General features: G+C 38.9%; 1 pseudogene; it reads left to right on the forward strand.

Moving 5' to 3' along the window:
* The first annotated feature begins 363 nt into the window (after positions 1 to 363).
* LOC129408067 (leukocyte elastase inhibitor-like) lies at positions 364 to 13,442 on the forward strand (annotated as a pseudogene).
* The last annotated feature ends 7 nt before the right edge of the window (positions 13,443 to 13,449 follow it).

Below are 13,449 nucleotides of genomic sequence, written 5' to 3' on the forward strand. Positions count from 1 at the left end.
GCAGATAAATTTGATATTGTTAAATTGCAGTTTTTTGTTGTAGTTCATGGTTCAAATAATTTTACCTTTTGGTTATTTTATGTAGAACAATTATATCAATAGGAAAAATATCTCTCGCCCCCTTTCTGAGAGCATGACAGAGAGAAAGAGACTCAAGAATCTGAAAATCACCAATTGGAAGCTTTCAAATTCTGGCATGTGAGTTGTTTTTTTTTTATTAATTAGATTGTACTTTGCCAAGAAATATATTACTGTATATAAATGTAATTCCCAAATATGGAACCTGATCATTTATGTTACTGGGAAATTCAGTGATTTGAACACCCCCTCCCGTAAGTTTGACCGTGCCTGTGGCCCCATGCTGTGGCCACGACACGGGGGCGGTGTTTCCCCTCTTTGTAAAAGCTCATCTCCCGCAACAGACTCGAATGTACTGCGGATGACTTCCAGTAAAACAGCGGAAACCTCCACCTCTCTTTCTAAAGTTAAGGTCACGAAGACAACATCTTCGCTCATTGTAGCTTTTTGTGCCAAGACAAACTCCTAAATAATGGGACAAGCGAAGAGCTGCGAGGGAGAGGACAAAACCTCCTCTGGTCAATGCGCAGCAGTAGACAGCCCTTCAACAACAGAAGGTGGGTGTGTACTCTTGTGTACTCAGTAACTTCAATATTTGACTTCTTAGAGTTGTTTTCAGATACTTTCAGACCGTTTTAATCATACTTGAACAATACATTGTTTGAAATAAAATAGCTTTCCATTAGGGCTGGGCGATATATGGATCAAAAAATATATCTCGATATATTTTGCTATATCTCGATATATGTTAAAGAAAAAATAACCCCCTAAAACTGAAAACTGCAAAAACAAATATGCCAAATTCCACAAGGTCTTTTTAAAAAAAATTTTATTGAAGTGTAAGAGGTCGGCAGTTCATATTTGTGGAACTGTTAAGGACCAAAAAGGTGCCCAATTGTTCACTTTCATGGTACAAGCATGAAACCTTGCCAGATTAGTAACATCACTAGGACCAACATTTGTGGATATGGAACCAAGTCCGAGTCGACCCTGGAGCCGAGTACTGCACATGTCACAAAATGGCTGACATGGAAATAAGGCTGGGAGCTAAATTACTGCTTAAACCTCCTTTATTGGAAAATAATGTTAAATTAACATATAGGTTATAAACAGTGTTGGGGAGTAACCGATTACATGTACCGGAGTTACGTAATCAGAGTACAAATTATGAGTAACTGTATTCGGTTACAGTTACTGTTTCACTGAGTGGTAATTGGATTACAGTTAGTTTGTTGAAATAAATGGATTACACGGCGGTAATTTCCTGTTTTCCCATTTCCGGCTATATCCCCCCCCCGGTAATTCCACTCATTGCCGGACACTAAACCAGGTCTAAACTAGGTCTAAACCAAGACCAAACCAGGACTAAACCAGGACTAAAACCAGGACTAAAACAGGACTAAAACAGGACTAAAACAGGATTTAACAGGACTAAATCATGCTGCATGGACCGTGTCTCTCCTTCTTCTGTCAATAATATTTGTAATCTGGTTAACTAAAGACTGGACTTTTTTATTGTCTTTTATCAGACAAAACATCTTATGTGAATATTTCCTAGTCTTTGCTTTTCTACAGCAAATCAAGTAATCCAAAGTATTCAGATTACGTTACTCACTTTAAGTAATTTAATGGATTACATTACAAACTACATTTTGGGGTATGTAATCTGTAATCTGTAGGGGAATACATTTTAAAAGTGGCCTTCCCAACACTGGTTATAAAGAAGAATATGTATTGTCAAGATACTAGTTTCTGCAAAGTGGTTTTCAATACTGTTTTTAAAGTGAAAGTAAAAATTTTATCACAAAAAAATATTTGATACTAAACTAATGGTGTTTTTTTAAAGGTGCATTGTGTAAGTTTCTGGTCTCCATGGAGATGTTATTGCTTCATCTGGAATGTTTCACAGTATGGTATTAATCTCCATGGAGACTAAACCAGACCAAGTTCCAGGTCAGGTCTGTGGAGAGGTGACCTCGCTCACAGTCAGAAAGCCTTGTTTTTCTAGGTATTTTTGAGATATAAAACCACCTGTAATTGAATAAATGTAAAGTAGAGCTGTTTAATGTCACACTGTGGAACATTTCAGGCAGAACAATGACATATCCATAGAAACAAGCAGGTGGTGGACCCCACCTGTTACACAGTGCATCTTTAATAGTGTTATTTACTGTTTCTATTGCTTGTTTGGTAATTTTAGAGCAAAATAGAAATGCAAAATAATCTGGTCAAAAATGTGTAAAAATGAGTGTGTGAACTCCAAGTGGCTCCTGTGGTATCAAGTACTATGTGACATCAGACAGGACTACCCTGATTACAGCCAGGTGTTTTTGTTTACAAATCCCTGGCTATGGAGGGACTTTGAAGTGTGGATGCCTGCTAGACCATCACACTGTTCTTCATACCCCCTAGCCCCGCCCCTTTCTCCTTTCACTCTCTTCTTTAGTCCTCCAGGTACCACTCATTTTATCAGCTCTTTTTGAAATGTGTTTGTGGGTGGAGTTTAGGTGTTTAGTCCTGCTTTAAGGTGGTAGGTTTGATTTTTCTATCTTCATTTCTCTCTCCTCCTCCTCTTTCTTTAACCGGTATATTCATTGGTTAAATCAGCTCTTCAGTCTTCCTTTTAGTTTCTTGGTTCAAATGGTGAAAAGACGATTGAAAATCTGAGAGTAAAAGTACAGTTACACAAAACATCTACTCAACTACAAGTACTACTGCAAAACTTGAGTAAAAGTATAAAGTACGCATATAAAAACTACTAAACATGAATTCTTATTATGAGTGGGGTCACCTCTCCATAGATCTGACCTGTAAACATGGCCTGGTTGCACCACTGGCTTGTCTCCAATAAGACAGACAAGTTTAATGCCATACTGAAGAACAATATACTGTAACATTGCCATTATCGCTCCCAGCAGAAAAGTTACATAGCACATCATTAATACTACTAACAAATTTATACCTAAAAAAATCTTTATGCATTAATATTCAAATTGCCAGTGTGTAAATGACCTTGCATTTGATTATCCTTACCATAATAATAATGTTGGATAAGAAACATTTGCTATTCCATTGTCTTTTAAGGGGTCACGGTGATGGATTTAAATCTGGCGTGTGCCACAAATAAACCACAACCATCACCAAGTGTGGCCATAAGTGGCCATACCGGCTTGTCAAAGTCTGATCCTGTCAGATCTCAGAAGCTAAACAAGACTGGGGCTAGTTAGTACTTGGATGGGAGACACTGGGAAAATCAGGTGTCACAATGGGGCACCAGTTGTGTCCTTAGGCAAGGCACTTCACCCACATTGCCTAGTATGAAAGTGGTGTGTGCGTGAGTGATGTTGGTGGTCGGAGGGACCGATGGCGCAGATAGGCTGGCAGCCGCACTTCTGTCAGTCTGCCTCAAGGCAGCTCTGGCCACTATAGTAGTTTACCATCACTGGGTACGGAGTGAATGAATAAAGCTCTGTTAAGCGTCTTTGTGACATGTGTCTGTGAAAAGCTCTATATAAATTAAGACTTACTTACCAAATGAATTTACCCCCCCAAAACACATCACAGTGTCATAATAACAATAATGACAACAGCAGTGGAGGACTTCTCGTTCCAGTAATCCCACACCAGACTGAGAACACCTTTTGAAATTGTGGAGATGGTGATTTGGGATTATGACCAAATTAAGGCGAGATTCGACCAGGTTTTAAGATGGCGTCGTATTGTCATTGCGATCTCTCAATCTGGAATGATCTGCAGATGTTCAGATTATGATCTCATCTAAAGAGGAGGCTCTGTGTACTACAGTGAGATATGGATTGTAATAAAGATATAAACCCATTATTAAGATCACATATTATTAGGCGTGTTCTCCCAAAAATAGCAACTGGAATCGGTCGATTAAAAGCAAAAGGAATTTATTCCCTATTCAGTACAATTCTAATACAGAGCTCTGGGTCAGATCACTACCCCTGACGGCCTACGACTACACAGGTCTTAAATCTGGCAAATCTGGACGCCTCTGAATACCTCAAATCTGATTTTATAGACATCCATATGAATATGCAAATAATATGTTGAACAGATAACGCCTTTAAACTTCCTTGGAGTTTCTCTGCATTCCTTCCAGGGTGGGGGATGACAGCAGCCAAATGTAAATCACAGCCAGTTTGTTTGGATTCGCACCAGGCCGAACCATCTCCACTGCTGCTGCTGCTTAACAATGGATTTCCTTAAAAGGACACAACCCTGCACAAAGATTACCTTAAAAGCATACATAGTTCACATTGTGGTACCTTTAAACGTACATAAGATTTCAGTGGTTGAACATTAACACAATGTGTAATAGTCAAACAAATATATAAAGTCAATGTTTAATATGCACATGTGATGCACTCAAGAAACTTCACCACTTGGTACAGCCTTCAATATTTACTATATTTTAGCTTCAAATTTTAAAATTAAAGTTAAAAAAAAAAAAAAACAGCTTAAACTGGTGAAATAATGTTTTTTTTCTGCCCTTAATGTGAGAGGTACAGGCTATGTAAAAGGACAATGCAATTTAACGTCTTTAAAGATGCACAGTGTAACATTTCCAGTGGAAGGTAAAATACGTGCTTGTCTCCATGGAGATGTTATCGTTTTGCTTTCACTGTATGACATTGACCTAATCCATCTCCCTGGTGACAGTCAAGAGACCTGCTAAATGTCTACATTTTATTTTCAGTCCTTAACAGAATAAACACTGATATGTTTAATGCCATACAGTGGAACATTCCAGCCAAAGTTATAACTTCATGAAAGAAGCAGGTTGTGGACCCCCCACCAGAAAAGTTATAATGCACCATTAAGAATTGTAGTATTTTAAGACACCATATCTCCCCAGCCCTGCAGACTGGGGATAGAAGTGTGACCCAGTCACTGGTTACTGTTATGGACCACACTCCCCAGCAAAGGACTCATGCTATGAACTTATCAAGTGTGGATGCAGAGTCGCCTGTGCTGGGTGATGCACATGTGCAATGGCAAATTTGGCATGTACAGATTCATGCCAATGTGGAGGCAGCTGTACTTAAGAGCACTTTGAATAAGTTTAATGATTTAAGGTAAATCTCTGTTAAGCGTTTGGGGTTAAGCCTCGCTTACATGCAGCATTTAATTATTATTATGAAGTATGATATGGCACTTACAGATCTTTAGAGATGGTTAAATGCTTTTTGTTATCAAAACCCCTAAAAATATGGCTTTGAAAGATAAAGTATTGTATTAACATGAATTTCAACCAGAGGGAACCCAAACAACCCTTACATTCTAGAGGAAAACGGTCATGTGACCCCCTTAATGCTTTGGAGTTTATGAAAAATAGTTGTTCAACATTACAAAATGGATAACTAAGCAAATTAGACTGTAAGAAAGGGATTATGCAGTGTTTTTTATGCCAGTCTCGTTTTAATGTAGTCCATTTTGTGACATGTCCAGTTTTCAGCTCCAGTTTTAAATTAGACTTGGTTCCATATCCAGAAATAATTGTCCTGGGGGTGTTACTAATGTGACAAAGTTTCATGCTTGTACCATAAAAGCGAACTATTTTGGTCCTTAACAGCTCCACTATATAGGAACATTTAAGATTACAAAAACCCTAATTACATAAATAATAATTAAACTGTAAAATAAAAGAAATAATACACATTTCCTTATTTTCATTCATAAATAAAACAACTCAACACAAGCTCATCTTTGCATTAACTCTGTTATCCACACCATAATCACAACCATAACCATGAGCTCCTTTAGCAGAAGAAGCTCAGGATGTTCCTTATTTTAACAGATCCATGTTCCTATCCAGCAGTAAGGAGCTCTGAGGTTTCCCAGAATCCACTGCAGATCAAACCCAACGTTTCCAAACACTATTGTACAAGTTACACTGCAACAGATTATTAATTAAAATCTTCTGCATAAATAGACTTTACATTACTAAACTTTACAATATATAAAGCATAACGACTACGAGCCACATCAGCCCGTTTGAGATAATAATGTGTTTAATGCAGTTTTGCGCACGTGTGTTTACATTTTACAGAAACGAAACTTAAGGGCATGGCTCATTTGCATAAACAGCGCACTTCTCATGCAGCTCAGCTCGTTTAGCTTCTTTCGGGCTAAAGGACGCGACTCGATGGAATATGAGGATGTGCTGCTGATGGTTTTGTCTGTAAATGGTGGAAAAGGTTCGTGGTGCTTGAAGCTTTTCACTGGCACCAACTTTCGGCGTTCACGGTGGTAGTGAGGAGTGAAGGAGACACGCGCGGAGACGACGACAGAGAAGGTAAACAAGCGAAGCGGCGAAATCAAAAATTTAATATAAGCATTATATCAATATATGCGATATGTCAGAATTCATATCGAGTTTAAAAACTATCTCGATATATTTAAAATACCGAGATATCACCCACCTCTACTTCCCATTGAGTAAATCTACAGTGAGTGACAAACGCCTTATGTTGACATTACTACATTTGAACGTTTGTGCTTCTTTGCGTTTATCTTCAAATCTATGTGGCCTATATTTTGTTGGCTATCCTTTGAAAATAAAAGATTTTGTGCATTATTTAAAGGTTGTATGGAGAATTTTTTTTTGTTTCAAATTGTCAATGATAGCATTATAGAGGTGCAGTAGCCTTGTAATTATAATGACAAAAAAAAAGAGAATAAAAATTCATCAACTCTGGACGTGGTGGGGCCAGCTAAACATTTGCCAATAGATAACGACACTGCCTCGTTATCTGTTAGCTGATAGGCTGTCAATCAAACTCCCTACATTTCTAGCGTAACTGACCTGCCTGCGCGCCGCCGTTACATGGTTTACGTACGCCTGTCACGCAGTCCACAGACGCAAGACGCACAGACGCTGTTTACTCCACCAATGCAACGGTTCAGCAACAGGTAACTTCTGCTTATTATGAAAACGTACTTTATTTCCAAGAGCTAGACAAACGTTTTTCAGGACACGAATGCGATATCCTATGTCTGAAAACGTAATTTTCAAGGCAAAGAAAGAGTCCGCTTGCTGCTGCGTGTTGTAGCTAGTTCATTCGCACTGAATCTCCGCGCAACCTTCTCTGCACCCTTTCCTGCTCCTCTCCCCGCTGCCCGTTCCGCTCTTCCCCCCCCTCCTCCTCACTTCTCCGGGCACAGAATCTCCGCGCACTGCTCCCCTCTCCTCTCTCCTCTCCTCGCTCCCTGCTCCGCTCTTCTACCTGCTCCTAACTTCTTGTCCGCGAACGAAATGTCCACGCACCCCCTCCCCCGCTCCTCACTTCTCCACCTTGCCTAACCAACACTGTAGTTAGTTGTTTACAAGTCATGTGCAGCGCACCGGCTGTAAACAAACCTGTTTCTGGCGTAAGGAGGAGGCGGGAGGAGGCGTTTCTACGTAGGGAGCTGTAGGGGAGGGGGGGTGGTTTCACGCATGCGCAACATTTGAAAAAGGACAAACAGTCGCTGGATTTCTCGTTCCTTGGAAAATCCTCTATACAACCTTTAATGTTTTGTCCTCCGGATTGAGCCTTTGCCCTACATCCAATTAAAATAAAACAGATGGTTGCTTACATCCAATTATAGGCCTACTCTTCCAGTTACTCTGGGTCATTTTCTTGGACCACTACTTAGCATTTCATAGTGAAGTAATAATATCCAAAAGTAATGTTCTCTTACTTGAGTAATTTTTGACTAGCCTAAAAGAAAAGAATAATTTGGCAACAACAGTGCGTTTGAGCAGACAGAGGATGTCCTGGATTATCTCCCAGCCTGATTCAGTGGTGAGGTTTTGGGGAGGAACTTCAAATCTGGATGAGTAGGTTTCATTTGACTGTTGAGAGTGCTATTACAACATTTATATTTTCCCTATTCACTTTATTTTAATAATGATAATAGTATACAACATTTGTATAGCACTTTTTATGACACTCAGAGATGCTTCACCCAGTACAAAACGTCAGCTGATCATAGGGAACGGGTGTGGTGGGGGTGTGGTGGCGGAGGAGCTCAGAGAGGTAGGTGGGGTCCAGGTTATGGAGGGACTTGTACACAATGGAGATCTCTGAAGACAGGGGTGATGTGCTCACGGGAGGAGGAGCAGCAGAGGAGAATTGTGTCATATCCTAATCCTTCCATATGCTCTAAAGGAATTGCTAAGGGACAAACTTTCCAACCTCACAGAAAACGAAATAGGGACTTCTTAACCTGTTATGATTCAACCATCTTTTGGATTTGCCAGACAAGTGATGCTAAATGTGGTCTTAAAAGGAACATTTAACAGTTTTGTTATTATTAAGTTGCATAACTTATTGTTTCTTTCATTTCCTCTGCAGAAGAGAACCTGTCCAAAGCCAACATCACTTTTACTCTGGATCTGTTCAGATCTTTGGGAAACCAAAACAAAAGCTCCAATGTTTCCTTCTCTCCTCTCAGCGTCTCTGCAGCACTCTCCATGGTGCTACTTGGGGCCAAAGGCAGGACAGCAGATCAGATGAGAGAGGTAGGACTTCATAACCTGGCTCACGATAAACTGTGTATATGTGTAGCACCCTGACTTGAGTTCTACACATGATCAATCTGGGACGGCTCTCGCTGAAAGTGATTGTAAAATGCGGAACGTCATGGCGACTATTCAAATGTGATTGGTCGAAACGTCACAACAGCACAGACATCTTCCTTCTCCACAAATGCATAGATCGCTCACATTTTGCACGTTTTTCACAAACTAAACTGTCCATATTGATGCTAAAATAGGCTGAAGTTCGTACGTCTGTTTGTTGAAGAATCACATCAGTGTGAAAAAAACATCACTGGTTTTGCCAATATGAATGGCCTTTTTAAGAAATGCTATGAATATGTTTATTTCTTGTGTTGAAAATGTTGTAGTGTATGAAGGAGACAGTAATTCACCTGCACCGGAAAATGTATTTTAGAAGTTCTTAATAGCCTTACAGTGGTTTCAATTAAATTACTGTCTGTTACTTATTACTTGCTTTGATTCCAATTCATATTTCCATCCATTCAGAAAATTGTATTTAAGCTTTTCACTGTCCTTATCATTAATTTGTCTGTTTCCTGTCCACCCACAGTGCTTGAAAACTAAAGATTGTAAAGATGTCCATTCCAGTTTTGCTGCCCTGTTGAAAGAAATTAAACAAAACAGATCCATCATATGCTGTCAGTATTGCCAACAGACTGTACGGAGAACAGTCCTACGAGTTTATAGAGGTATGTCTATATTGTCTTCACTGAACACTAGCTCCTGCAGTTGTCACAGCAGTGTTCAGGATGAACACAACAGGAAAGGCCTCACTTTTACTCCACTCCGAGGGAATGGCCCATCACCACCGATCGAAACACCAAAGTATTTCCAATAGAAGGTGTTCTGTCACATTTGCTGCCTCATATGGTGTAAAAAGCCTGGAGCATCTCAAATGCCCATAGCTACCTCCTTAACTAGCCTCTTGTACAATCTCCATTGATACAGGACAAACAGTGTTAATTTCACACAATCCCAACAGTCTGTTGTGTTCATTCCCCAAAGTATTTGCTCTGGAAGGCCTGAGAGTATTTCCTCTAGGAAGGTGTTCTGTCACATTTGCAGCCACATATGGTGGGAAAAGCCTGTAGCATCTCAAATGTCCATAGTCAGCTTCTTAGCTAGTTTCCATGGATATGGGAAAAACAAACAGTTAATTTCACACAATCCGACAGTCCCTTGTTTGTGTCCTTTGAACTGCACATGCTGCACTTCTTAGTTGGTTAAAATCCCATGATATGAGGTTACCGTTCCGTACTGCCAGTATGAAGTCAAATTTAGTCAGTGAGTTTATCTCACCTTACCCACTGACACCAACAACTATCAACCATTCACAGAAGTTGGAAGTGTCTTGCCCAAGAGCAATGAAGTGCTGGTAGTGGGATTTAACCCTCAACCTCTGGGTTAGTAGGTGAACGGTTATTATGGGTGTTTATTTTTTACTTATACTTAGTTTGGCGAGATAATGTCTGTGGTAAATATTAATCATAGTTTTACATCAGTCAAATGGCAATCATATTGACATTATAGAAATTTCTATAGCTGAATTTGGCAGTTACAAACTACTGCAATGTGTCGGACATTTGAGAAAGCATTTTATTTTATTTGTCATTTTAGATGTTTCTTGAAGGGACCAGAGAATTCTATAATGCAGAGCTAGAGACTGTGGACTTCATCAAAAAAGCAGAAGAAGCACGAATCCAAATGAACCGCTGGGTGGAGGAGCAGACACAGGGTAATTCTTACTGTTTTTTATAATTATGTTTTTATTACCAGTTATTACAGCATCTAATGCTACTGCTACTACTGCTACTGCTGGTGCTTGTTCCCAGGTAAAATTATGAATCTTCTGGGCAAAGATACTGTGGACAGTGCAGCAAAGTTAGTGCTGGTGAATGCCATCTATTTGAAAGCCGACTGGGAGAAGCAGTTTGAAAAAAAGAAGACACGGGATGCGAAATTTAGACTTAACAAGGTAGTAGTAGTATTAAATGTATTAAATTAGACTGTTACATATTGTTTGCTTTATCATTAAAAGCGAAATGTAACCTTTCTGTAACGTGTCCAGCTAACATAAAAGTGCATCAAGTCAAGTGCATTTTTCAAGTGCAAAAGCTAAAAAAAAATTTATTGTTTATTTAATTGTATGAATATTATTGAGAACAAACAGTGCTTGAGCACTGTTTGTTCTCAATTTTGCTCTCAAATTTGAATTTGGTTTAAACCAGTTATTTGAGTAAAAGTTACTCTGCATTGGTTTTAAGACTGTATTGCATCATCAGAAATGAATAAATGTACAATATTATAAATGTTGTAATGGGTGGTGCTATAGATACCTCCTACTTTACTTATGTAATAATCTCATTCCGTTTCGATATTTAGTCCTGATTTGGTCCTGGTTTAGTCCTTTGATCAGTGTTCTGTAAAGCTTATGTTAAATTTACATTTTAGTTGATTTTTGTAACAGATTTTACGGTCAGTCAAGATTATAAACAGAAGGTCTGGGACTTGGATAGCTTACCAGTGATAATATATGTGATTATTCTAGTCATTTCAACTTTGTTAGTTAGTTAACACATGTCAAAAATGTTACAGTGTTGTGGAATTGTCTTAATATCGAACCTTCAATATTCCTTTTGTATTTTTCTCATTTACAGCGTCAAACTCAGACAGTGAAGATGATGCACCAGTCAGAGGAGTTCATGTTAAGGAAAGTTAAGGAAATCAGCTGCCAGGCAAGTAAATGAACCACACAATATAACAAGTCCTAAACAATGAGACTGTAACTATCAAACTATGCTCTTTTACAGGTGATAGAGATGTTTTATACATGTGAGCTAAGCATGCTCATCTTTTTACCTAATGACATAAAGGACAGTACTACAGGTCTGGAGAAGGTAAGTACAACTACCACTTTTACTCCTGCCACTGCTACTACTAGGGTTGTACAAAAATAAATAAATATTTCTCCATCATGATAACGAGGCTCAGATTTTCTGCTGTGCATCTGTACTGTGCAAGGTATAAAATCTTCTGAAAAATAGTTTATTTCTTTTTACGTTTATCATCAGGTAATTTTGCAGCTTTGGTACAATATACATTTTGCATTTGACTGGGATCCAGAATACCCAAAACACTACAGTAGAAACAATGCAGAGACAATTACAAGAATTTATTAGCTAAAAGTTAAACTATACCTCTAAATTCCAAACCTTTTAGCATGAATTTAAACTGATCTATTGGAATCAGTGTTGTTACTTTCTGGTCCTTTTGTTTATTGTTCCAGGATATCTGTGCAGAATACTGAAATACTGCTTTACCAGTTTCTGTACTAACACTTTGTATAGAAAGTAGCGCTGAGTCTTTAGATCCCAAAGAACACTGTCCATCTATTGTAATTTTAGCTTTAGTTCAACAGCTCTAGTAGCAGTAACTCTAAAAATGCTTTTCAGTCACTGACTAAACATCTGTGTTCAGCTGGAGCAGCAGCTGACCTACGAGTCCTTTGTGGAGTGGACCCGCCGAGACAAAATGACCTTGCATCAGGTGGATCTGAGACTTCCTCGATTCAGGATTGCGCAGAACTACGAGCTGAATGAGGTCCTGAAGACCATGGGCATGGAGGATGCATTTGACCATCGCAAATGTGACTTCTCTGGTGAGGAGGAGGCCCATTACTAACCTAAAGAGTGCTTGATTTTTCTGATATCATAAGACTCAAAATGAACTAGTTAATTCAGTGTTGCACATTTCTTGTACAGCTCTGTGGCAATTAGTTAAACAACATAACATAGTAACTGATTTTAACCAACTAGACTTAAAAATAATCATGGTATTTCTACCATTAATGATAGAAATCCACCAAGATCCTACTTATTTAAGTGAAATGCTTCCCGTTTCCTGTCTTTGAGCCCTTGATGGGAGTGATGGATTTGGAAATCTCCATCAGGATCAGGATCCTTTTGATCTAATCCAGCAAAATTTATAAATATCTAGATGGAAATCAGCTCTTGAAATAGAGGGTTGTAGTTTTAAGGGACAAAATAACTTTTAGTGCCATAAAGATAATGTACTGTTTCTTGATCAAATACACTTATGTGTGTTATTGTATGAAAAAACATGTTTTGAGCATTCATAAGGTTGTTTTATTGATCACTGTAGGAATGTCACCTGCCAAAGACCTGATGCTGTCCCAGGCCGTCCACAGAGCTGTTGTTGATGTGAATGAAGCAGGAACAGAGGCGTCTGCTGCTTCAGCAGCGTATGTGACGTATGGACTCTTTATGTATATGGGTCCTCCACGAGCCACTTTCAACGCAGATCACCCTTTCATTTTCTTCATCAAACACATTCCCACTGACACAGTCCTGTTTGCTGGGAGATTCTGCTCAGAACAATAATTCAGTGCATTAAATTTAAATGGACATTTTCAGTGAAAATGTTGTGGGGAAATTGTTGAATGTACTTGTGGAATAACGCTCCTATTAATGTTGTATTAAATTGTAATGGTTTGATTGGTTCAGCTTTCTTGAGGTGACGTGTGCACGCATTTTTGTTAAAACATATATATGATTCAAGAAAGACATGCAGTGTGATAATAAGAAGTTGAACTGAGAAATACACGCCCCGCTTTCTTTTCACCACGTTAAGTCTGCGCGAGTCAGATACCCTTAACAGGTTATGGGCCCAGGGTTGAAGATAAGCGAGCGTGAGTAAAGTAAAAGTAAAGTTTAACGCGATGTATTACGCGATTAAGTTAAGAACTGAGGAGGAGAAGTTGGCGGGAAGAAAAGATGGCT

The sequence above is a fragment of the Boleophthalmus pectinirostris genome, unplaced genomic scaffold (assembly GCF_026225935.1).
Source record: "Boleophthalmus pectinirostris isolate CB_2022bp ecotype Guang Dong unplaced genomic scaffold, ASM2622593v1 HiC_scaffold_15, whole genome shotgun sequence".
Lineage (NCBI taxonomy): Eukaryota > Metazoa > Chordata > Actinopteri > Gobiiformes > Gobiidae > Boleophthalmus > Boleophthalmus pectinirostris.